The 24583-nt window shown below is 37.2% G+C and overlaps 1 pseudogene; it reads left to right on the top strand.

Annotated features, from left to right (window-relative positions):
* The first annotated feature begins 469 nt into the window (after nt 1-469).
* Nucleotides 470-5974, top strand: LOC150020087 (dolichyl-diphosphooligosaccharide--protein glycosyltransferase subunit STT3B pseudogene; annotated as a pseudogene).
* The last annotated feature ends 18609 nt before the right edge of the window (nt 5975-24583 follow it).

The following is a 24583-nucleotide window of genomic DNA, read 5'->3' as shown; positions in this document are numbered from 1 at the left end:
TAGGAGGAGAAATCTATAAAAAATTAATACTCATGAAATTTTTACCACAGCATACTTTTATAATATCTATATATCTATTAAGCTAGATACCCTTTCTTCTCTGAGTAATTTGTATATATATATATAGGGGCCCCCCAAACCCAGAATTTATTTATAAAACATTATATATTTAATCTTACATGTTTAAACTTCAGTCACCTTCAAAGTACTCTCCAGTTGATGCAATACAGCTATTGAGATATTTTTTCCACTGCTCAAAACAGTTTTTGAACTTGTCACTATTGATGCCTTTTAGTGCTTCTTCTGTTTCTGTTCCACCTCTTCCACATTGGAAAAACCTTTCTCTTTTAAGGCTTTTTTCATCTGAGGGAAAATAAAAGTTGGGCAAGATGGGTTAGTTAAATCGGGAGGGCTAGGCACTGAGGTCATGCGATTTTTTGGCTAAAAACTGCTGATCACTCAGAGCAGCATGAGCAGGCGTACTCATAAATCACCCGTCACTTGGGCAAATGTGTTGAAAAAGCCATCCAAAAAATCCGCCGAAGCCAAATGCAACCTCTCACAACAACTCCAGCTGGTACACTGATAGAGATGAGTTCCCAGAATGCTCGCCTAGTGGAGGAAGTCTGTACTACAAAGGGCCCGCCCTCCAGAAGATAATTTTTTGGGGGGCGTTCCCCCTTGTGTGTGTGTGTGTGTGTGAGAAAAACACCTTGAGATGCAAAATTAATCATTAATTTGTTTAGTGGGTTGCTAAAATGAACCCATGCAGCGATAAAATAGTGTAGGAAAAATATAATTTCTTTATTTCAGATTTAAGCAATCTGTTCTTCCTTTTTTAAGCCACTTTTACTAATTTACATTAATAGTGAAAGCAAAACCAAGATTTTTATTCTATTTAAACCTTAGCCCAATTCAATCATTTGAGTAATGTTTTCAGATTCTGTCAGCCCCTTACAAAGTGTTATAGGTATTCGGTCTTATAGAAGGTCTTGTTTGCGGTTTGAGTGATATTAGCATGCATGGATGCAATGTGTCACTAGGGAGAGAGTGACCCTTGGCTCCTCTGATCACCAGGAGATGTTTCTTGTCCACTTAATGGCTGGGTGGTCTGCTGGCCACTGAAGCTAAAGCTTAATTCTGGTCAGGTCTTTGGGCTTGCTGATAATCCTAAGGCACTGCCTGGCTCAGCAGGTTTCATTTCGGTTGCAGCTGGAGCTGGAAATTCCTTGATGTGTCTGGCAGTGAATTTCATTCAGCCTTTATTTGGGTGGTCTGCTCTGTAGCTCTCAATACACAGCCATCTGTTCCTTGGGTGAGTCCTGCATGTGGTTTCTCTACTATTTCTGGGTCCAATCTAATCATATAGATAAAATGGTGACCCAGGACTCTAAAATTTCAGAGGGTCAATCTGGATGCAATCACTAGACTGCAATAACTAAATTGGTATGTCTGTATGCACCCAAGTGAGGAGATAGTCTGAAATATAATCTCTATGAAGATAAATGGGGGTGAAAGTAGATGACGATGAGGTGAAGATGGCAAAGGAATGTGTCATCTTTGCCTTTGATGTTCTGCACACTTACTCAGTATTGCTCACTATTGCTTATCAAAATCTTGAAATAGGAAAATTGGGATAAATATGAATAACAATTTAACTGCTATTTCCTTCTCTCTTTTGCCTCCCACTAAAATCCAAAGCTTGAAATGCACATGTCAAAGAGGCATCTTCACCTTGGGAACTTTTTTGAGAGAGTACTCCATGAATATTGATTGTTTAAATGCTAATGAGGATTTAAAGACATTTGGAATTTTTTTTCAAGGCAGTAAACTGCCATGCATAACATTGTAATTGGCAATGGAGGAACAATACTGAATAGGACTACCTTACCTTGGTGATTACTCTAGTCCTCATACTTCAGATTTCTCAGTGGAGTTCTGTTAAAGACTTTGGTAAGAAGCTGGAATTTTTTTCCTCACATTTTAATCTTAATTACCAGGACTACCATACAATGAATGAGAAATCAAAATTATAATTAAAGAACTGATCTTTTTCCTATTTTAAATCTTGGTAATTCTTATGAAAATTGATAGTGACATATTTTTCTCTCCAATTTCTATTTACCTTTTGTCTTGTTTATGAATTGTAAATAAAAATACAATTTTCAGTTACATTGACTTCTGAAACTATCCAGAAGACTGGCCTCATGATAGACGTTGGCTACAAATGCATGGCTCCATTAAGTTACCCTCACTTCTGACCAGCTGGTTACAAATTCATAGGTTCCCATTACCATGTAAGTTTTGATAATTAGCTAAAATAACACACAGAAGTTAGGACAATAATATTCTTGTGATTCAAGTTTTATATAGCAAATGATACAAATCAGAATCATCCAAAGGAAGAAATGCATAGCGTAAAGTCTACCATAGGCTCAAACACAGATCTTCCTGTTGTCCTCTCCCTGTGAATTGCTGGACAGCATTAACTCCTTCTGGCTACAAAATATAGAGAATTGTGAACTAGGGAACCTCAGCCAAGACTTGGTGTCTAAGGTTTCATTGGAGTTTGATCACATGTTGCTCATCTGGCTGACATTTAGTTTCTAGCCCCTCTTGGAGGTCTGGTCTCCAGTTCCTCTGAGATCATAACAGGTACAGCCTGTTCCAATTCCCCACCATGAGTCACAATGTAAGATTACCTATTGATCAAAACACTAACAGAGACATTTTTATCAAGCAGGATATTCCAGGGGCCTATATAACATCTCTCAGCAGCTTCAGGCAAATGTCAGACTTCTCTTTGAATAAAGTGATATCTTCCCTACACATTCAGATTATTTTACAAATCCTGGGACTAATATGCATGTCTGTACTTGAAACCAAGTCTTCCCTTGTAAACACACCTGAACTTGTACACCAGTCTGTACTTGCCTTGCAGTGTCTCAAGCAATTTTCTGGTTAACCTTTATCTTCTTCCTTTACTTCTCTGTGAAAAGAATATTTCTCCACATTATTTGTTTGAAAAATTTTATTTTATTAATCTAACAACATATTTGTAAACTTTTTCAATTTTAGTTATTATATATTTGTCAGTATCACTAACCACAGATATCATTAGAGTTCTTTTATAAATGTAGTTTCTTACAAAATTATGAGCTACTTGACAAGGACAGGATGCCTTTTTTCCTTTACAATTCTAAGGAACTCAGGAGTATGTGTTTTATATTGTTACTCGGAACTATTTACTTGAGTGAATGTAAGTGAATGTAGTCAATTAGCAGGAAGATAACTTCAGAGCCTATAAAAAACATTGGAATGTAACAGCAATGCTCAGAGAACCTTTATGGTTGAAATTATCCAAATTATTATAGTGACCACAAGTCACAACAAAATGGGAATCCAATTGGTGATAAACAGTGCCTACTCTTATAATCAAAAAGGGCATCACAACACTTCCAGGGCAGTGAACACATAGAGTTTGGGAGAGTGGTGTGCTTGGAGAGGGCCTTGAAACTCCACACCCCTTCCCACAAATCTTACCCTATGCATCTCTTTTTTTCTATCTGGTTCCTGAGTTCTAAGCTTTTATAATAATTGGATAATCTAGTTTAACTATAGATCAACACATCATCTTGCATCTCATGTGTTTTATGAATTTTAAATTGGTTTGATGAAGGAGCATGATATCCACTAGGAAGAAGAGTGGGTGGTGCTGTTTACCCAGGATTTATGATAACAGCTGTCCTTATCCATTGGATATTAAATACATTGAATGTGTCAGTTCACATAAGAGATGTATGTGTGTTCCTTGCACCAACTTTAGCAGGCTTACATCTATATCTACTTTCTTGCTTACCAGAGAACTTTGGAACCAAGGAGCAGGACTTTTAGCTGTTTCTTTCATTGCTATTGTGCCAGGTTACATTTCTCAGTCAGTAACTGGATCCTTTAATAACAAAGGCATTGCTATTTTTGCACTTTAGTTCATGTACTACTTGTGGGTAAATCTGTTAAAACAAAATCTATTTTCTGGACAGTGTGCTGCTGCTTAATTTCTATATCATCTCTGCTTGGGGTGGTAATGTGTTTATTTTCATCCTTATTCCTCTGTTTGACGTTGTAGTCAACACCGGCAACTCCTGCGGCGCACCTGAAGCCAAGCTGTATTGACTCCGTCTTTCCCTTGGACCCTTCAGCTGCGAAGAGAGGGGGGGTCTGCTGCATGGGCAACAGCAGACCCTCCATATTACCCTGCCCAGGCAGATACCATGTCACTCCCGAGTCGGACTGCACAGCCATTCTCGGCGGTGCAGATAGACTCTTAAGAAGCTACACCATCGTCTCTCGAGACGGACGGCTGCCGACGACGATTCCTCTGTTTGTTTTTGTGTTATTGCTGATGCAGAGATACAGCAAAAGAGTCTACATAGCACATAGCACTTTCTAAGCTGTGGGTTTAATATTATTCATGCAGGTACCCTTTATGGGATTTCATCCAATCAGAACTAGTGAACACATGGCAGCTCCAGGTGTATTTGCATTGCTGCAAGCTTTTGCTTTTTTCCAGTATCTGAGAGACCGGTGAACAGAACAAGAGTTTCAGGTTCTTTTCTTTTCTGGTCGTGTCAGTAGCTGTAGGTGCTGTGGTCCTTGGTGTTATCTATTTGATTTATACAGGTTATATCACATCATGAAGTGGCAGGTTTTACTCATTGTGGGACACTGGGTATGTGAAAGTACATATTCCAATTACTGCATCAGTGTCTGAGCACCAGCCTCTGACTTTTCTCTTTATCTATGTATTCTTGTGTGTACCTTCCTAGCAGGCCTATGTCTGTGTTAAAAATATCAGTGACGGAAGAGTGTTTGTCTTCTGTGTGCAATCAGTGCTGTCTACTTTCCTGGAGTGATGGGGTGGCTGATGTTGACTTTGACTCCAGTCATCTATATGCTGTGTGCAATTGCCTTCTCAAATGTTTTTGAGCACCATTTGGAGAATGACATAAAAAAGGAAAACTCACCTGTAGAGGACAGTGATGAAGATAACAAGAGCAACCCAGAAAATTCGTACTTATAAGGCAGGTAAAGTGAGAAAGCATGTGAATGAACAGGAAATGCTGAAGAGAGATTAGGTCCTAATATAGAAAGCATTGTCACCATTGTTGATGATGAAGCTATTGATGATGATTGCTGTCCACTGTCCCTGGGTCCCAGCCAATGCCTACTCCAGTCCAGGTGTTGCTCCTAGTTCTTACAATCCTGATGGCACCAGGAATATCTCAGATGATTTTAGGGAAGCTTACTTTTGGCTAAGGCAAAACACAGATGAACATGCCTAAGTGATGTCTTGGTGGGATTATGACTATCAGATTGCAGGAATGCCTAAAACAACCACTTTGGTGAATGATAACACCTGGAATAGCAACCACAGAGCACAGGTGGGAAAAGCTATGTCTTCAAATGAAATAGCAGCCTGTAAAATCATGAGGAGTCTTCACGTGGATTATGTTTTGGTTATTTTAGGATGGGATTATTGGCTCTTCTGGTGATGATATCGACAACTTTCTCTGGATGGTTAAAATAGTTAAAGGGGAACATCCAAAATACATTCAGAAAATTGACTATTTCATTCCACAAAGAAAACGCCATGTAGACAAAAAAGTATCACCTGCCTTATTGAATTGCCTTATGTATAAAATGTCATATTACAGATTTGGAAAAATGCAGCTGGATTTTCATACACCTCCATGTTTTCATCAAACATGTAATGCTAAGATTAGAAACAGGACACTACATTTAATCATTTGGAGGAGGCCTTTACATGGGAACACTGACTTGTAAGGATGTGTAAAGTGAAAGCACCTGATGACGGAGACTCTAGACCATAAACCTTGAATCACCAATATTTTTCCAAAACAAGTATTTGTCAAAGAAGGCTATGAAAAGGAAGTGTGGCTACATTAAAAATTAGCTTGTTTTTTAAATATATTTTATTGATTATGCTACTAAAGTTGTCCTAATTTTTCCCCTTTTGCTCCCCTCCTCCTGGTACCCCACTCCCTCCAGTAATTCCACCGCCCCCTTAGTTCATATCCATGGGACATGCATGGGACTTCTTTGGCTTCTCCATTTCCTATATTATTCTTAACACCCCCCTGTCTATTTTCTACCAACCAATTATGCTTCTTGACCCCTGCACTGTTTCCCTCATTCTCATCCTTACCCCTCCCAGCTGATCACCCTCCAAATGCTCCCCATACCTATGATTCTGTTCCTGTTCTGGTTGTTTGCTTAGTCTGTTTTTTAGATTCAGTTGTTGATAGCTGTGAATTCCTTGCCATAAACTCATTTTTAAGAACGCAGAGAAATAAAATCTAAGAAGACTGTTGTTCGGGTTCCTGCCCTGAAGCAGCTATCCTCATGAGAACTGGTCTTTACCTCTAGCTCATGTCATGTCTCACAGCAGCAGAGGGCACAGAACCATTGCTGATCCAGGTTAATGTACAACATTTTTTGGCAAGACATGATTTAAAAAATAAAATTGGCTTATTGAGAACAGCTGTGTTTGATTTGTAATGTGAAGCAAGACAGAGCACTGCTGTACATGTCTAAGAGCAGATTTCTTTTTTATCAGTACATGTTATCCTTCAAATCTGAGAATTTGGGCTAATTGCACCAAGTGACCCTCTAATTTGATCCCTGGCACATGCATACTTGTCAATGATTTTATTCTTTTAGAAGACCTGCATTTTACTTGGATTTCCTAAATAGCAATATGTAAATTACAAATGACAAAAAGTGATATGATCTTCTTGGACCAGTAAACTAGCACAGGTCTAAGGAAGAGGTATTAGAAATGTAATTATATGTCTTTGAATTATATTTATTTTCATATTTCTCTAGTGCAAAGAGTATTTCATCAAATGTATATTTTCTGTTGCTTACGGTTTGCTCTAAGTAGAAGCTGCTGTTTCAAAGATAAAACTCTGAGTAACTAATTGATTCAGCTAGTTTTTATGTTGATATATTATTACTGCTATTAGCAGTTGTTTTCACCAGGTACTTACAGAGTAGATCTCATACATTGTTCATTCAAGGGCTAAATTTATGTCCTTTGGAAATCATGGCAACTGCATAGAATGTAGCTTACCAGGATGGAGTTTGTATCTCAGTACTGAGGTTAACACTATGTTTACATGAAAAGATTAAGAAAAAAACCCTTTAAGTAGACAGGTGTCCAAGGTTCCTTTTCTATGGCTCTTCAAAATGACAAAGGACTTATAAGTTTTGCCTGGACTTCTTTCATTTTATAACTGTTTTATCTATCCCAATGATTTTTTAAAAAATATTTTATTTATTTATTATTAGAAAAAGGGGATGGGAGAGAGAAATAGAGGAAGAGAAACATGAATGTGTGGTTGCCTTTCGCACAGCCCTAATGGGGAACCTGGCCTGCAACCCAGGCATATGCCCTGACTGGGAATTGAACCCGCGACACTTTGGTTCACAGGCATGTACTCAATCCACTGAGCTATGCCAGCCAGGGCTATCCCTATGATTTTGTCCTCTGCTCCATTTTGTTTTAACCCTTTAAGCGTTTGATAAAACACTCTTTAATGCCATTTGAATTTCCTTACTTAGAAGATGTGACAGTTGTCAAAAATGCACTAAAATATAAATGGAGATTAAAAATGTTCACTTTCCAGCTTATAGGCAACTTCATACAGACCTGAAAATTTTCTCCAGTGTTTTAGTAAAAGTGGAAGAGAAAGAGTTTTTTCTGCCACAGAATTTAATTTTTTTTAATACAAACAAGCTTAACTTACACCTCTGCTTTTGCTGGAAAAGTGCAGAATTACTTTTTATGAAGATGAGTGTAATTTACAAAATTCAGTGAGAGTGTTACTACTAATTTTCTTTTCCAAAGTGTAGCCTATTTTCTGATTTATAGAATTTGTTTTTCACCTAGATGATGGTTCTTCTACAGATCAATAAAATGGCTGAACAGTTTCACAAATCAAGTGTAACTAAATCAGATTTCCGACACTGTCATTTGAGGGATTTTATTTTACTTTGTTGTTTTAAAATTCAGTGCAGATAAGTTGTTGACTCTAGGAGAAATAAAGTCAATTAAAAAAAGACATCACTATTATCTCAAATATGGCAACATTTTGTATTACTTAATGGTATAATACATTATTATAATAACATCCAAGCCTGTAGAGAATTTGGATAAAAATTTATTTGAGCCAAACAGAGGATACACCCAGAAGCAATATGTCAACAGACTGAGAAAAATGCTTCCCATGATGAAAGTTTCCAGCTTCTTTTGTTTTTTTGTTTTTTGTATTTTTTTGCATCTGAAATTAAAGAGGGTAAGTAAGGAAGATTACATGAAAGTGGGAGGAGTGGGAGAGAGCAAGGTGGGGAATGGATTGCAGGGTAAACAAGATTATGTGCTCTCTTTAGGGTTGTTGTCCTTCTGAAGAGACTGAAAAGAAGTGCTTATTTCAGAGGTGTGTTAATCCAGGTGCACAAAAATAATGGTCAGGGATTGTTTAAAGCAAAAATAAACCTTTTACCAAAGATGCTTAGGCCTGGAGCCTGATTATTCACCAGGAGTTTCTCGGTTTAGGAATTTGTGATTGATCACATCCCTCTGTGAGGTTAACTTTCACAAAATCCTTTTTTTTTTTTTTTTTGTTCAAAAACACATCCACTTCCACTAAGTTAGGAAGCACTTCCAGTATGTTCTTTATCATGTTTAAATTCTAATTCTAATGTATTTTATGGTTAGCTTTAGTCTAAGCTGTTCCCAACTGAACAGACAAATTTTGCTAGGAGTCAAATTCACAGGAGTATATTTGAAAGAAATATTTACACACATCCATGTAGGGATCCTTTGGAACCTCAACAGAAAAGTTTGTCCCCAGACCCTAAGGCTGTGAACTGCTCAAGTAGAAGCTGGACACCTTATTTCCAGGGCACCTTGAGTTGCATGTAGTCTAAGAAAGTTTGTGCTAGGTAATGATGTGTGAGTCAAGGTAGGGCAGAAAGTTTTTTTTTTTTTCTTATGAGGATGCAGCATGGGGTTCTCTACATCAGGAGATGCAAGGATACTTTGGAACATTGCGGGGTCACTGCAGCAGCAGCATGAGCATAGGAATGTTTTAAGGGAAGACATCATAGTATCCAGGAGGTAACTTAGGGGTGGATGCTCAAGATAGCATTCAAATACCTTTGCCTTGCTTCAGGACAGTGAAGGACACAGGATCAAGATAGAAATATCATGATTGATGCTTTTGTGATAGAGGAGGCTTGTAATCAGCAACTGTGAGGCAGAGCTTAGGGATTCTCAGAAACTTGTTGATGAGAGGTTAGAGGTTCAGCATTATCTGGTGTGGAAAACAGGGAAGAGGTGTAACATATTAGATACTCCTACATTATATACTCTGTTAATAAAATCTGGGTATATTCTAGTCTGTAAAAAGAATATACATATAGTTTGCTATTTCTAAATTTATACCAGATTTATATCTTTCTAATGCAAGATTGGTCACCAAGAAACCATTGGTGATACTATATATCTCACTGCTACCAGGAGTCTGCATCCTACTGGGTCCCCTCTGTTCTCCACACCCACTGCTTAGGAAAACTCACCCCTTCCAATGTTCCTAATTCTTAAATTTCCCTTGGGAAAAGGATGTGCTTTTGAAGTTGGGACATGGAAGGAGGTGAAAGCAAGATGAGAAGAGGACAAGGGAGGAGGAATTCTCAGATGATTTTAGAATCTTGAGTTTTCTCTGTTTCCCACAGTGACAACACAGAGTGGATTTCTTGTACAGGAGCTGCAGAAATGAGCTGTGAGTCCAAATTCCAAGCTTAAGCAAGAGGGATAGTAGGGAAGTTTTTGGCAGAAAACAAGAGGTGGCAGAGGAAATAAAACCATTCCTAGCATGTATTGAAACAGAGGAAGCCTTGTAATGGATAAGGGTGAGGTCAATAAGGATGAAGCTTCTCTGAGTTCCAAGGATGAAGCTATCAGAGTGTTACAGAAACAGGGGTGTTCCAAAAATCCCCAGAGTTTGCTGCTGGGGAATGGGGAGAAGTAAGCAGCTTTTCAAATGCTTCCACATGCCTGAGGCTGGTGGCTACTGTCTTTCTTATGCAAATGAATTTAATGCATCCAAAGCCTCAGGCAAATGGGAGGAGTCTTGAACCAGGGGACAGTATGGAAAGCACACAGAGCCTACGTAAGGGTCTGTGAATGGTCAGAACTGTTTGCAACGCCCACTGCGTCAGATGACGCAGTCAGGGATATATAAGCAGCTGCAGACATTTTAGCTCAGACTCTCTCTCTCTGGCTCTCGCTGGTGCTCTCACTCTGAGACACTCTCGCTCTCTGACTCGGGCTCTCACTCGCGCTCTGGCTCTGGCGCTCTGACTCTCGCTCTGGCACTCTGGGACTCTCTCTGGCTCTCGCTCGTGCTCTTACTCTGAGACTCTCGCTCTCAGACTCTCGCTCTGAGACTCTCTCTGACTCTCGCTTGTGCTCTCACTCTGGGACTCTCTCAAGCTCTCGTTCGGGCTCTGGCTCTCACTGGCACTCTGGCTCTCGCTCTGGCGCTCTGACTCGGGCTCTCACTCGCGCTCGCGCTCTCGGGCTCTCGCTCTCTCGCTCTCCCGTGTACTCCCTCCACGTGGCTTGGTGAAGGGGCCTTCTCCATGTGGCTTGGAGAAGGGGTCTCCAGGCTGCTTTAAGAGGCTCTCGCCATGCGGTTTTGAGGAGGAGAGGAGATCTGCGCGGTTTGCAGGAAGAAGGCAGTTTGCAAGGAGGCTGAGAATCCAGGCGGTCCTGCATTGAGAGCTGGAGGGCACCACAGCACAGAAAGGACCTCCCCAATCAGGATTGAATGATTGGCAGCTGCTGGTAAAGCTGAACTGTGTTTGGAAAGTAGGGAAACAGTTTCTCTGACTTTCCGAAAACTAGCCTGGTTTGGAAGGGGGGGAGGCAAGAATATGTGTTTGTGGGTATTTTAAAGAGCATAAGACTTAACAACAGAAATCCGCAAATAACTAAATCTATATAACTGTTAAATAAACAATTCTTTTTCTTTTCACCAAACTCTGGTATTGAGAGTTATAATTTTGGCGGCGGGCAATCGGGCCCCTAACTAAAGAGCCCGTGGGTTTGTTTTCAACTGGAGCAGCCCAGGGGTTCTGTAACAAGAGCAGTCATGTCTCTCAAGAGAAACAGAATCAAATCAACAGGATATAAAAGGACAGATATCTATATCTACATCTATATCTATATCTATGTCATCTATATCTATATTTAAATCACCTATATGGATATATATATCTCCAAAAGGTATCCAGCCATATAATATAAAGAATAGAGACATTTATTGAAGAATACACAAGATACAAGAAACATTGTACATCAGACAATGACCCCTCAGTCCCCTTCAAAGTAGGCACCTTGGGACCTCACACAGTTCTCCCAGCATCTCTTCCACTGTTCAAAACACTCTATAAAACCTTTTGTTGGAATTGCCATCAGCTGCACCATTGTGTTTTCCTGAGTCTCATGGATGGTCTGAAGTATTTTCCCTTTCAAAGGTGATTTTAGTTTTGGGAAAAGTCAGAAGGCACAGAGTGCCAGTCTGGCTCATTGGTAGTGGTATGAATCAAGACATTAGCAACTATAGATAGCACTGTGTTCCTTCTGCTCTGGTAGCAGAAGCTGCCAAATGAATTTTGCCACAACACATTTCATACCAAGATCCTGCATCAAAACCTCAGACACACCAGTTTTTGGAATCCCCAGATCACCTTCTAGTTCTCACACTGTCAGTTGCTGATTTTTGTTGGTTGCAGCCCCTACACGTTCAACACTCTCAGGTGTTCTGCTTGTTGCAGGCCTTCCAGAGCATGGATCACTTTCAACAGATTCTTGACCATCTTTGAAGCATTTGTGCCACACTGTTACTTGTGCTGCACTCATTGCATCATCCCCTGAATCATCTGAATAGTTTCCTTTCCACAGAGGAATGTTCAAACTTAATGCAAAATTCATGCAAATTTGTTGCTCTACTCAGTCATTTTGAATGTGATGGCCACACAGTACACATGCTCACTCAATGGTGTCATCTGCTGCTCCCACTGACTAGTACAGTGAAGTTGTGATTGTTCATGCATGCACATTCCAGGTCACTCTCCTTGGTTGCCAGGTTACATTAACATTGCAATAACCGTTCTCATTATATTAACAGTGGCTGGACTTTTCCCAAACAGGCCTCACGGGCATTGGCTTATGTGACTATGGAGGCTGAGAGGTCTCACAGCTTGCAAGCTGGAGGCCCAGGAAAGCTGGTAATCTAGTTTGTGGTCAAGGCCTGGGAACCAGGAGCTCTGCTACCAGATAAAGAGAAAATGGATAATGATGTGCCTGCTCAAGGAGAGAGAGAGAAAGAGATTGAGAGATTAAGGGAAAAATGAGAGTAAAAGAGGGAGGGGGGGTGAGAGAGAGAGAGAGAGAGAGAGAGAGAGTGAAAATTTGCTCTTCTGCCTTTTAGATGATGACCTTCTTTTCCCAGGCTACTAAATCAAATGTTAACCTTCCAAAACACTCTCACAGACACATCAGAAATAATGCTTTGCTAGCTATCTGGGCATCCCTTAACCCTGTCAGGTTGACACATAAAATTGGTAATGATCATCACAGCCTCTTATGCCATAGTTTCTAAATCCCATCCTTACTTCATTCTCTTCACTCCAATCCTGAACTTTCCTCTCAAGAATTTAGAGTTGGTGGATTTTATATCAGTCATTCAAGGTAAACTCAGCAAACATCTTTTAACACTGTATTTTGCCTATTTTTTTCACTGAGCCCATTTTTATGGTTGAGATTATAAATTAAAAATTTTGTGAATTAATCTCTGGGCATAACTGGCATGTATAATACTATTTCCACAGAGACATACATTTCCAAATTCCAAGCAAATATCATACAACTGCAGAGGCAGAATAATGACCTCCCCAAAATTTCCACAGTCTCATCCCTGGAATCTATAAATATGTTACTTTACGAAAAAAAGGACTTTGCAAATGTGAGTAAAGTAATGAGATTGAGATGGGGAGACTAGGCTGAATTATCTTTGTGGGCCAATCTAATCATAATCTCTAACAGCAAACAAGCTTTCCTAGCTACTAACGAGGCTGTGGTCAGAGGGAGATGTGATGACCAAAGAGTGTCCTAAAGATACAATGTTCCTGCTTTGAAAGTGAAGGAAGGAACCCACTAACCAGTAAATGTAGGTAGCATTTGGAAAAGACAAGGAAACAGAATGTTAGAGCCTCTAGAAAGGAACACAGGTCAGCAAACATCTTGCAAGTGAACACATTTTACTCCTTTGCAAATCTATTTAGGCACAGGGCTACATGCTTAATGTATGTTCTCTGGTTTGGTCTTCAACACCCTTTCAAGTGGGACTAATACAGCCCTTCAAAAAGCTGGTGGTTTCCTTAAGGTTCTTCACTGCTGATTGAAGGAGCTGGAACTAGTCAGGCCTGTCTGGCTCCAGAGTATGCTTGTTCTACTTTACCACCACACAATGCACTCACAGCTAAAACTGTCAGGTGGAATGTTAATGTTTTAGTTTAATCTGTTGTAAATCTAAAATAGTGTAAGTCACTAAAAATCACACCTAGTGACAAAGTTAAATGATTCAAACATAATAATAAGGACTCTTGTTGCACAAAGATTGTAAAGGCAAATGATTGAGACATATAACTAAGACAAAAAATGAGGCCCTTCTTCATACTCAAAATACACTGCTTCTCACACAAACTCACATGAGAAAGAAAAATTGAGTCATTATTATTCTATAAATTAGTCATTTTGAGAACTACTTTGTTCATTGACTGCTTTCCTCATAATAGAATCTTTGCTCTTCCCTACTAAATCTTTTGTTTTAAGGCAAAACAATGTCCAACTTGAGATTTCTATTGTCTAGAAAAGAACATCCCATCAATTCAACAGGTTCTGGCATTGTTATGACTAAATCTGAGGAGAATATAGTTGAACACAGTGGAGTACATATGATGTCTTTATTTTATAACGCTTATTAAGTAAGGCAGATACATTGGTGCTTGTGGAGTGCTAAGCATGAGTTGGATGCTGAACAACACAGTATCTTGTCCCATGAGCTAATTCTTCAGTGCACATTGATACAGTTGGGGGCTGATGATGAATGATGGATAAAGTACAAGACAGATAAAAGAGTCTGTTAAAAATGTACAAGATTTTTTCCCTTTGGAGCTTAATTGTATTTTGCTTAATAATTCCTTCAAAATATCACACTTGGAGCTTTATATTATAATGAAGTTTATCAAGGTGGTTGTCAAAAATAAACACTGTCTAGAAGAAAATAAAAGCATAGTGATTAAGACAACATACTCAAATACAGATATATTTCCAAGGTCTGGGAATTACTGTCTTTTTAATTTTGAGAAACAATTATTCTTGCTGATGGAACTATTTCAAGAGGTTTTCAAACATGTTAAAAAAAAGGAGTGAAAGTCATAAATTAGAGCATTTGAAGATAATTAAATAGATATCAGGAAGTGAAAGACTTGGCCTATAGCTGTGTGCAACTTGAAGTTTTTCTACAAAGAATGCCCTGTAACTGGTAAATATTGGTGTGGATGCATTTGTACTCAAGTCCAGCTCCATGGGATCAGCATCCTTATCTGTGTAGCCCTCACAAGTGTTAGGAGTGGGGTAAACACACAGTAGATACAAAACACGCCAACTACTTGTTATAATTAAAGAATAAGCTGTGATGAAAGGCAAAGACAAATTGTGTCCTTAACTCTGAGGACCACACACTCTATGCCTGCCCATGGGATTAAAAGTCTCTTATTATAAAATCATTCTTATTATGGAATACTTTTAAAAGTATGAATGACACTTCAATAAAATGGGCCAAATTGTTAACTGCTTTTAAACCTCTATGTATTGAGTTTGCAATGTGACCTACTCCACAGAAGTACTTTTCATTTACACTTTCATTTCTAATGTCTACTGATGTTGTTCTCTGTATTGTACCTGCCAGGATGGATTGAGGCCATCCAATGAGAGACATATTAGAACCAGCAGAAAGTGATTATAGGTGGCATCTGGCAGGAGTAATTTTCTCTTAAGGTTTTGACATGTCATTCCTGGTAAATCAGTTCTATTAGCTATCTAAAAGCACCAGCTGCACCATAGGAGATTATGCCAATAAATCTTTAGTGGATTATATACATCTTTTACTATTGCTGATTTACTGTAATTCATGTAAGCTCAACTATGTTTGTCTAGAAATGGATTACAGTTTAAGCTTCTTAGGTGCTCCCTTACTGAATATGTTTCTGAAAGTTGTTCTTTTATGAAATGACCCAATGCTAGAAATAAAATCTTTTAACAGATATTGGTATATTGATAAGCTATTTTATCTTTTTGATTTCAAAAAAGTTTTAGACTATCTTGGTGAATTCAGTAAATATTGTAAATACATTTTTAGTATAATATTTCCTATAGGATCTATTAGTCATTGATTCAATCTGTGTGAAATGATATTGGAGATAGTCCAAAACATGTAACAATAAAATGAATGTAACAAGGTGGTATTTGGGGATTTAGGATTGTGTGTTGACATATGTAAATTGGAGTCAGGATGTTTGATAAGGCTGTATAAACCCTTTGGGGTTACCTTTCTTTGACTTATGAATACTACCCTCCAATTAATCTCACCCATAAACAAGCTACTTAATACTTAGAGGCATGGCTATTCTCTACTTCTACATTTATTTAAATTCTGTATTTCAATCTGGGTTCAATTCATGTTTTCTTCTTGAAAATTTTTATTAATTTCCAGTCATTGTTAATGCCTTCTCTATCTTAATATCTCTTGTAGCACATAGAGCCAGAGATAGCTATTGCATTTAGGCTTTTTTTTTACACAATGGTTTAATTTCTCCTCACACCTTAAGACCCAAATCAAGTGTTTCCTCTCTGATTCATCAGAGAAATGCAAATTAAAACCACAATGAGATATCACCTCACACCTGTCAGAATGTCTATCATCAATAAACAAGCAACAAATGTTGGCAAGAATGGGGAGAAAGGAAACACTTGTGCATGTTGGTGGTAATACAGATTGGAGCAGCCATGGTGGAAAGCAGTATGGAGTTACCTCAAAAAATTAAAAATTAAACTGCCTCATAACCCAGGGTTTCCACTTCTGGGTATATAACTAAAAGCACCCGAAACACTGATTCAAAAGATATGATGAAGGTCTGTCCAGAAAAAATTCATCTGTTGTTAATATAAAAAGAACAGTTTGCACAACATTGATATAACCTGGGAGCCAAGGAGACTGGACTGGAATGTGCATGCATGAACAATTACAACTTCAATGTACTAGTCAGTGGGGAAAGTAGATGCCATCAAATGAGAATGTGTACATTTAAAATGACTGCGTGAGTAGAGGAACAAATCCGCATTAAATTTTGCATTAAGCTTGAACATTCCTCCGTGGAAATAATTTGGATGATACAGAAGACTGCAGCTATGGGAAACCGGTGACTGGCAGCTTCATTATGACAATGCTCCTGCTCATGCGTCACATCTCATGCAGTTTATTGGCAAAGTATCAAGTCACCTAGGTGCCTCAGACCTGCCTACAGCCCAGATTTGGCACCCTGTGACTTCGGCTTTTCCCAAAACTAAAATCACCTTTGGAAGGGAAGAGATTTCAAACCATCAGTGAAAGTCAGGAAAATGCATTGGGGCAGCTGATGGCAATTGGTGGAACTGTGAGAGACCTTAAGGTGCCTACTTTGGAGGGGACTGAGACGTCATTGTCCTATGTACAATGTTTCTTGTATCTTTTTAAATACATGTCTCTATTTTTTATATTACTTGGCTGGATACCTTCTGGACAGACCTCATATATGCACCCCTATGTTTATTGCAGTGTTACTTACAATAACTAAGACTTTGAAGCACCCCAAGTGCCCATCAGTAGGTGAGTGTATAAAAAAGCTGTGGTACATTTACACAATGGAATACTACTCAGCAGTAAGAGAGAAGAATATCTTATATTTTGGACAGACCAGGCGAGTATTATGTTAAGTGAAATAAGCCGGCATGAAAAAGACAAGTTCCTTACAATTTCACTTACATGGGGAATCTAATGAACAAAGTAAACTAACAAACAATATAGAAACAGATGCATAGATACAGAGAACAGACTGACAGCGGTCAGGGGGGAGGGGGTTTGGGGTGCTGTGTAAAACAGGTGAAGGGATTAAGTAAAAAAAAATACACAAAAACTCCATAGACACAGACAACAGCATGGTGATGACAAGAGAGAAAGAGGGGTAGCTAGAGGGAGGTAGAAGAATGTAAAAGCGGGATAAATGATGATGGAAGGAAACTTGACTTGGAGTGGTGAATATGCAATACAATAGACAGATGATGTATTATAGAATTGTACACCTGAAACCTATAAAATTTTATAACCAATTTCACTCCAATAAATTCAATAAAAATAACATAAAATATTGATCACTGCATTCTTAGTGCCACTCTTCTGCCTGGTATATACCATTACCTTTGTTTTTGTTTTTGGGTTTTTTTTTGGTCACTCTCTCACCATTTTCTATTTTTATTTTGGTCTCACCTATCCCTGTGGTTTGTTTTGTTTTGTTTTTTACCTCTTGGCTTTTTCTTCTCAAGATAAAATACAATAGAAGGGGGAAAAAAGGTTGTGACAGAAATATGAGCTTTTCTACATCATGGTTTATTTCTACGTTTTACTTAATAGCACAAAAATTTATTAATATGTTGATGCATTTTAAAAAGTTGCTTCTGCTCTTCAGCAATTCAATCAATCAGTTTTTATTGGTTCTATAGGTATTTATTGAAGGGGTACTACTGTACTGATTTCCCTGGTGGTGCCGTGGAGATAGCATAGTATTTATTAGAGTATTTACCTGGGAGGAACTTATTCTCTAGAAAGACAAAAGATACATTCTTGAAAAACACTAGGATCACACCGAACAGAACCTGAGTTAACTGCCAAATTGGGTGATTCAGTGATTTAATAACATGGGTGTTTTGGAAATGAAGTATGTATAATGCAAAAATAATGAACTACGGGTATGGGATAGTCTGCAGAGTGCAGAGTGTATGAGGGAGTCTTTAATGCAAAACAGTGGAAGGCCTTCAGAGGTCTAAAGTGAGCTTTTATACCCTTACCATACCAATATCAATTGGTTTATGTAACACTTTTAGTAACTTAATCTTTGTCTGAAATTCTTCTGACCTTTTAATTTTCACATTGAAGTTGAAGACATCCTTCCATGAAAAGTTGAGAACAGAAAACTAAACCTAATAAAACATCTTTATAAAATACTGTGGACATTGTCACTATTCATCTCTAACTTTTGGTCGGTCTGTGAGATTTAATACTTTAGAAGCAATAGATCCACTTATGAAAGTTGCCTCATCTTCAGTGAAGTCATCATTTTCAAGCCTGGCTTGTTCTTGAAAGATCAGGGGAGAGTGCTGGGGAATACTACCATAGTTACCTTCTCAAGTGCTTTGTTACTTAATAGGATTGAGGGTCTCACTGTAATATTTTTTGCTTGTGAGATGCTGATACGTGAATAAAGTAGTTGATGATGGTTTTATGATGTCAGAGAAACTTCCATATTACTGAATCTGACAGTATTAATTTTTCTCCTATAATTATGTCAATAGCATTTTGTAATTCAACATTAAATCTTTTTTATAAATAACAGATCGGGCATCACTCTGGCTTACTCTGATGTCTATGGGAAGCTTGCCAAGGATAAGGCTTATGAAACACAACCCTAGAGAAGCTCCATCTGTCCCATTTAGACAATATACAGTGTCAGATCTCAGTGGTAGAAGTAATAACTGCAAGCTGCTCTCTGGGAAGAGAGAAAGAGAGGGCTACTGATCACACTGATTAAAATAAACAAACCTTAGGGTGGGTTGTAGTCAATATAAATTTAAACTAGATAACCACTTTCCAACAGACTTTTGCATTTAGGACTAGTGTTAGGTGGAAAAATAAAACAAGTACAGGTCAGCTCACTTCAAATACATGTAATCTTGATTTAGCCATATTGGAGGTCACTATGTTTTCCCCCTTTTAGAAAAAATAACATTTAAAGGACATAGAGCTGTATAAAATGTTTCCCCAAAATGTCAGAACTCAAGGGCATATTTAAGCTGGGTCAAGAGCTCATGATTCAGTCAGGCTTTACTGAAATGCTTCCAAAAATAAGGTCAGAATGGAAGAATGTGTTTTATCCAGGGTCACATGGAACCCCATCATTCCATTCTGGATTTTAATGGGAGTTTCAATTAACACATAAAAAAACTGCTAATGCAGATGGACCTCCTGAAAGCAGAAAACCTCTAAAAAAGTTAAAGTTCATCAAATTATGGGAAAACTCTTCCAAAAGAGGTTCCCCTTTGAGGTCATCTCAGTAATTATGTAGAAACATTTCAAAGATAAACTTTTTTTTGGTACTGCTTTACTATATATTTCTAATACATATTAAACTAGGTTATATACTAGGTATCTAGTCAGTGCTTAGAGGTAATATTTGAGCCCTTTGAGAGTATTGAAAATGAGCAAAAGTGATTAAGTCTAAACTGGGAGTGAATGTTTTTTTGCAGTCATAAAATGAAGCTTGATTATCCATATGTGTGTAATTGACTTCTAAGGTCAAAGTTTGTTTTAGCCTGCCTTTTCACTTCACTGCAAAGCTGGTGAATACAAATGTAAGGGATTTGTTTTACTCAGTAGTGATGGTTTATTTTCATAATTATCAGGCAACATTTACTGAAGACCAGCTAAGTATTTATTTTGTCTTGATTTCCAACGATAATTTTATTATGTAGAAAATAAGCAATTCTTTTTTTATTTTTTGAACTGTGGAGACACAAAATGCTAACAGAGCTCTAGAAATGGAAGGCATTATAAGGAATGAAGCAAATATTTAAGTGGACAAATAACTTAATCATTCTTAGCATTGTATTTCCTTAACCATTGAATGAGGTCAAATTAAATAATTTCTAAAATTTCTGCCAGCTCTAACGTTTCATTTTCTTTGATCAACACATTTTCTTTATAAATCAAAATAGCACAGACTCAATGTCATCCACATGTACAACTTTTAATAATTCAAAAATTTTAGGGTCAGCTTCTAATAGTTCAGAAATCTTAAACACTAATTGGAAAGAATATATGCACCTCTATGTTCACTTCAGCATTATTTATAATAGCCAAGATCCAGAAATAGCCCAAGTGCCCATCAGTAAATGAATGAATAAAAAAACTGTGGTAACTTTATACAATGGAATATTACTTGGCCATAAAAAAAGAAGAAAATCTTACCTTTTGTAACAGCATGGATGGATCTGCAGAGCATTATGCTAAGTGAAATAAACCAGTCAGAGAAAGACAAGTATTGGGTTGGCCAAAACATTTGTTCAGCTTTTAAGTAAAAATAAAAGATGTACTTTTAAAATTTTACCAAAAGCTTTATTGAACAATGTATTCACCATTTTGTTCCACTACCTTCTGCCATCTTTCCAGCTACTTCATAATCCATCTTCCCAAAACTGTTTATCCTTTTGAGCAAAGAACTGTTCCTGGTGCTTTTTACAAGTCTTCCAGGGAATTGAAATTTTTTTCCACTTTGGTAATTTTATAAAGACTGAACTAAATGGAAATCCAAAGGTGCAGTGTCTGGTAAATATGGCAGATGAATCAGAACTTCCCAACCAAGCTGTAACATGTTTTGCCTGATCATCAAAGAAACATGCGGCCTTGCCTTATCCTGATGGAAGATTATGCATTTTCTGTTGACTTATTCCGAATGCTTTTTGTCAAGTGCTGCTTTTAGTTGGTCTAATTGGGAGCAATACATGCTGGAATAATCTTTAGTTTTCTGGAAGGAGCTCAGAATAGAGGACTCCCTTCCAATCCCACCATATACACAACATCACCTTCTTTGGATGAAGACTAGCCTAAGGTGTGTTGGTGGTGTTCCATTTCACCTAACTCATGATCTCTTCCATTCCACATTATTGTGAAGTATCCATTTTTCATTGCCCATCACAATTTGTTTCAGAAATAGAATGTTTTTGTTGTGTTTCAGTAGAGAATCACATGCGGAAATATGGTCAAGAAAGTTTTTCTGCTTAACTTATGTGGAACCTAAACTTCAAAGCAATTAACATACCCGAACTAGTGCAAATAATTTTCAATTGCTTGACTTGGATATTTTGAGATGTCAGCTATCTCCCACCTGGCATACCATTGATTGTTCTCAATTAATGTCTTGATTTTTATCGCTATCAACTTCATCTGGTCTATCTGATGCGGAACAGCACCCAGTGAGAATTCTCCAGCATGAAACTTCACACACCATTTTTGACTCATTCAGTGAGTCGCAGTACCTTATACATACAATGTACAAATCTTTTGTGTGTGTTTCAGTTGTGTTTTTACCTTTCTTGAAATAATAAGACATGGCATGCTAAAAATGTTGCTTATTTTCTGCCATCTTCAATATTAAAATGGCTACATAAAAATTCACCAATTTTGATAATTTTTTTAAATGCACTCTGATATGACAGCTGTCACAATAAAATCTAACAAAATTGCTTTGAATGAAGTTAAAGAAGCTAAGCACTACTAGAGCCATCTTATGGGGAAAAAAAGAATGAGCTATTTGGCCAACAAAAAGTAGAATCTAATGAACAAAATAAACTAACAAACAAATTAGAGACAGACTTAAATATACAGACAAATGAATAACAGCTGTCAGAGAGGGGAGGTAGGTTGAGCGACTGAATGAAAAAGGTGATGGGATTAAACAAAGAAAATCATAGACACAGACAACAGTATAGTGATAGCCAGAAGGAAAGGGGGATGGGGGAAGTGGAAATGGGCAAAGAGGGAGTCACTAGGAACAGAAAGATACTTTATTTGGGGCAATGAGTGTGCAACGTAATATACAAGTGATATTTTATCAAGTTGTACACTTAAAATCTGTATGGTTTTATGAACCAATGTCATCCTAATAAATTCAATAAAAAATAGTTGGCTGCCACTGTGTGGACCAAGCAATTAAATGTAAATCGAAGGTCCCAGATGGAGCCTGGGGGATGTTACCTCGCAACTACGAATGGATAGCAGGCACCTGTGAAATGATTTCATGTGCTGGCTAACTTGTTTTAAGTCTGAGAAGACTTGAGAGGAGCTTTACATATACCTAAACTGTTTTGAGACAAATTTTCTCCAAAATTCTGCAATTTTTAAATGTCCTCACTTGAAAATCTGGTTTTGGGGCAAATACATATGTTTATGTTTAAAACAACAACAACAACAACAACAAATAACAAGTGCTAGTAAAGATGTGGAAAAAAAGGGAACCCTCATGCACAGTTGGTGTGGCTATAAATTAATGCAGCCACTATGGAAAATAGTATAAATATTCCTCAAAAAATTAAAGAAAGAGCAACCATACAACCCAGCAATTCCACTTTTGGGTATTTATCCAAATAAAATGAAAACTACAATTTGAATAGCCAAGATAATGGAAGCAACCTAGTTATCTATAGAAAAAAAGATAAATAGTACATATATACAACGGAATATTAGTCAGCTCTAAAAAAGAATGAAATAGTAACATTTGCTACAAAATGGATGGACCTAGACAGTATTATGTTAAGTTAAATAAGTCAGACAGAGAAAGACAAATATCTCATAATTATACTTATATATGGAATCTAAGAAGACAAAATGAAACTGAAACAAACTCATAGATAAGAGAACAAAATAATGGTTGTCAGAGGGGAGAGGGGTGAGGATTTGGGTGGAAAAGAGGACAGTGATTAAGAAATGAATATTTCCAATTATAAAAAGTTACAGGAATATAATGTACAACATAGGGCATATAGTTAATAATATTGTAATAACAGTGTATGGTGACAAATGGTTACTAGACTTGTTGTGATAGCCACTTTGTAAGGTATATAAATGTTGAGTAACTATGTTCTACACCTGAGACTACTATAATGTTGTATTAACTATGATTAAAAATAAATATTAAAAAAGATTTTAGCTGGCCCTCTAGATCAGAGTTTCTCAACCTCAACACTATTGACATTTGGGACCAGAAAACTGTTGTAGGGTCTGTCCTGTGCATTGTAGACTTTTTAAGTGATATCTTTGTCATCTATCAACTAGAAACCAGTAACAATCCCCCTGCACTGCAACACCCCCATTCAGCAGTAATCAGGGAAATACAAGTTAAAACAGTGAGGTACTACTGTACACACAACAGATTTGAATAAAATAAAAATGTTAGATATTATCAATCATTGGGAAGATTATAAAGCATCGAACAATAAGTATTATGATAAAATTGTCAGTGGAAATGTCAGTTATTTTGAAATAAGTTCAATGGTATAAACTTAAAGATATTTATACTCTTTAACCTAGCAGTTTTACTCATTTTACACACTGCAGAAATGAATGCTTGTTTCACCAGAATGTGTACAAGAATGTTTATAGCATCTTTTTCTGTAAAGCCCCAAATTTGAAATGTCTTATGATAAAAATGATTAAATAAAATAAAGTATTCATAAATTAGAATATCATATAGCCATGAGAAGAGTTAACTATAGGTAAACAAAACCAACATGGATGAGTATTAAAAACAGTTTTGAGAAAATGATCCAGATAAAAAAGAATATGTGCTTTATAATTTCGGTCATATAAAGTTCAAGACAGGCAAAATGAAACCATATATCTTATTAATACTTCATTAAGGAATGAAACTATAATATCAGTTCAATTCTGAAAGGAAAGAAGGGTGTTGTCACCATGAAGGAGCAATTGGGCATTTGACAATATTTTTTTCTCTCTTGGCCAATGTTGACAATATTGTTCGTATTACAATAACTCATTAAGTTATTCGTTTATATTTTAACATTTTATTAATGTGTTGTGTTTAGAAAGAGATAAAAAACAAGGAGAAATTACATTATTTGCACTAAATGCAATGGAGCTGAATACTGCTAAAATACTTTTTTTTTTTTTTAAGTCGTCAAGCAGAGGGGAACAGTTGCAATAAATGCTTCAACTGGTAGGCTTATATGAATTTTAAAAGTTTTAAGTAATGGATTTTATAGATTTGGAGTAAAGTTGCTTTCTCATAACAAAGAGGAGATTTAGAGTTAGTGCATGATAACAAATTAAAATTTCAAACCTTGCTCTACTCTGTGTCCTTGAAATATTTCTAATTCATTTTTCACATTATCTTTAGAATTACTCCTTTTGACAAATAACAAAATATGAAGTCATAGGCCAATATTTCAGACTTGGCTGAGCCACTAACTTTCATTGTTATCAGTTTTATCACCATACCATCTCCTTCTCTAGCCAACCCCAGCTTACTCCTTCAAAAAAAAAAAATA

This window comes from Furipterus horrens, unplaced genomic scaffold, assembly GCF_987537825.1.
Source record: "Furipterus horrens unplaced genomic scaffold, mFurHor1.1.pri manual_scaffold_2, whole genome shotgun sequence".
Classification (NCBI taxonomy): Eukaryota; Metazoa; Chordata; class Mammalia; order Chiroptera; family Furipteridae; genus Furipterus; species Furipterus horrens.
This window is presented reverse-complemented; position numbering and strand designations above follow the sequence as displayed.